The sequence below is a fragment of the Ciona robusta genome, unplaced genomic scaffold, assembly GCF_009617815.1.
Source record: "Ciona robusta unplaced genomic scaffold, ASM961781v2 AP042772.1".
NCBI classification, from domain to species: Eukaryota; Metazoa; Chordata; class Ascidiacea; order Phlebobranchia; family Cionidae; genus Ciona; species Ciona robusta.
Genome location: NW_028323151.1, coordinates 25,001 through 27,500, shown reverse-complemented (window position 1 = coordinate 27,500; position 2,500 = coordinate 25,001). Strand labels below are relative to the sequence as shown.

General features: G+C 50.4%; 1 pseudogene; it reads right to left on the bottom strand.

Annotated features, from left to right (window-relative positions):
- LOC149722433 (large subunit ribosomal RNA) overlaps positions 1-2,500 on the bottom strand; it is a 7,012-nt pseudogene that overhangs the window by 2,661 nt on the left and 1,851 nt on the right.

Here is a 2,500-nt window from a genome sequence, read left to right as displayed (position 1 = left end):
GCTCCTAGATAACGATACACCTCATCGACGCCAAGCGCTCGCATTGGGTGGCCATCGATCATCCACGTAGGGGTGCGGTCAACTACCCACTTTTTCTTTTTCCCATCTGCGGAGATGCGGAGGCTTGCGCATTTATCGCGATTTAGCTTTAATCCTGCTAAGCTTAGGCCGGTTTGTAGTTGTTCCAGAGCTGTCGACATACCAACCTTACTTCTTGAAAGCAGCACCAGGTCATCGGCGAACGCTAGATGGCCTATTGGTTCACTTCCAATCTTACATCCAATTTCTTCGTCGATGTAGGACGTAGCCCAGTCAATCACGGCCAAGAACAGAGGGCCGGAGAGGGGGTCTCCCTGTTTGATGCCCCTAGTAACCGATATTGGGGCACTAATTTCTCCTCCAACCGATATTCTCGTTTTAGCATGCTGGTAGAAATTGCTCAAATAGGCGATAAATGGTGGTGGGAATCCGATGCGGCTCGCTGCTTTCAGCAGGGTTTCGTGATTCACGCTGTCGAACGCTTTTGTCACATCTAGGAAGGTTAGGTTCAGTTCTTTGATTCGAAGCTGGTGGGTTCCGATGATGTTGCGAAGATTCCAGATGTTGGCGGCAATTCCATCTCCAGATCTGAAGGCTTTTTGGTTATCATCAAAGGGCAGAATCTTCATGGCCCGATTGCCTATTAATTTATGTAAACATCTAATTATGACGGAGTTTATGGTTATTGGCCTGAACTTGGCTGGATCTTTGGTATTTTCAGTCTTGGGTATTAATATTGTACGACCTTCGCAACAGGCCGCCGGTTGCCTTCCAGTGAGGAGCCAAAGGTTGTAGTTCGCACAGAGGATTAAAGGATCTAGTGATTTTAATTGGTGGAATGTTGCTCCATCAGGTCCAGGTGAAGATGATTTCATTTCTTTGATGGTGAAGCTAACTTCCTCTGGTGATATTGGAGCTACAATCTCCCAGAGAGGGGCGGATATCGGCTCTGGCCTTCTACGGTCGTGGTCGGATGGCCTCTCAAAGATTTTACGCCAGAAAGGCTCTAAGCGTTTTAGGGGTGGTCCTGCTGCTTTTTCCACTCTCCAATTCCCTGACAGTACCTTTTGGGCAGCCAGCTTCCGGTTCTTCTTATAGAGCTTTTGCATTTCTGCAAATTGCCCTCTGCGGCGCTGTCTCTTTGTTAGTTTTGGAGGTGGTCCTGGTTGCTTAGAAGTTGTTCTTGGTTTTGGGGCAGTTCTATTTGTGGAAGGGATGAGGGCGTCAAAGCCAGACTCGATCACTGCTTCGATGTTAAAGTCTTGCCCACCGCTTAACAATAGGTCTAGGTCTAAGAATGCTCGTAATGGTGAATCAGCTAAGGCCGAAACCATTAGCTCTCTCCAATTCCTATTGGGGGACTGGGATAGAGGGGAAGCTGATCTAGATATTAGCCGATCGGGATTTGGGGGTAAAGGAATAGTGGGTGGCGAATTCTGGGGCTGTTGAGCGGGCTCCGTCGATTGAGTTGTGGGTGCAGGCTCAGGTTGGTGAAGATGTTGGGATTGATCCTGCTGAAGTTTCTGAAATATAGCTTTGTATCTGGGATTTTTATTTCGGGCACCCTTTATGCTTTCAATTGTCCGGGAGGGAAAACGTAATGCCAATTCTTTGTTTACAAACCGTATCTTCTCGTGTCTGATCGCTAGTTCAGTCTTAGCCAGTATGTGGAGTTCTTCTTCGTCCCATCGTTTCTTGTTGAAGATCTTGACATTTTCCTGATGGTATTGGTCTCGGTGTTGAGTATCGCCTCGTCGTCGATGTTGACTTAAGAGAGTCATAGTTACTCCCGCCGTTTACCCGCGCTTGGTTGAATTTCTTCACTTTGACATTCAGAGCACTGGGCAGAAATCACATTGCGTCAACACCAGGTGACGGCCATCGCAAAGCTTTGTTTTAATTAAACAGTCGGATTCCCCCGGTCCGTACCAGTTCTAAGTCAGCTGTTCGACGCCGGCCGAAGCGGGCCGCGAAGCCCGCATTAGCTGCGGCATTCCACGGGAAGACGCCGACACAGGTCCAGGCTCACACCCGAAGGCGTTCGCCCAGTCCGGTACAGCGCCGCACCCCGCTTCGTGCCACGGCCCGACCGACCCAGCCCCTAGAGCCAATCCTTTTCCCGAAGTTACGGATCTAGTTTGCCGACTTCCCTTACCTACATTGTTCTATCGGTCAGAGGCTGTTCACCTTGGAGACCTGCTGCGGATATGGGTACGACCTCGCACGAAAATTACACCATCTCCCTCGGATTTTCACGGGCCGACGCGGGCTCTCCGGACAGCACAAGAGACGTGCTGCTTTACGGGGCACATGTCCCTATCTCCGGGCAAACCGATTCCAGGGTCGCCACCCCTTACCAAGAAAAGAGAACTCTTCCCGGGACCCACGCCAACGTTTCCGAGTTCGCTTGCGTTACCGCACTAGGCGCCGAAGCACCAATCTCCGTGTCGAGGTTCGGGAA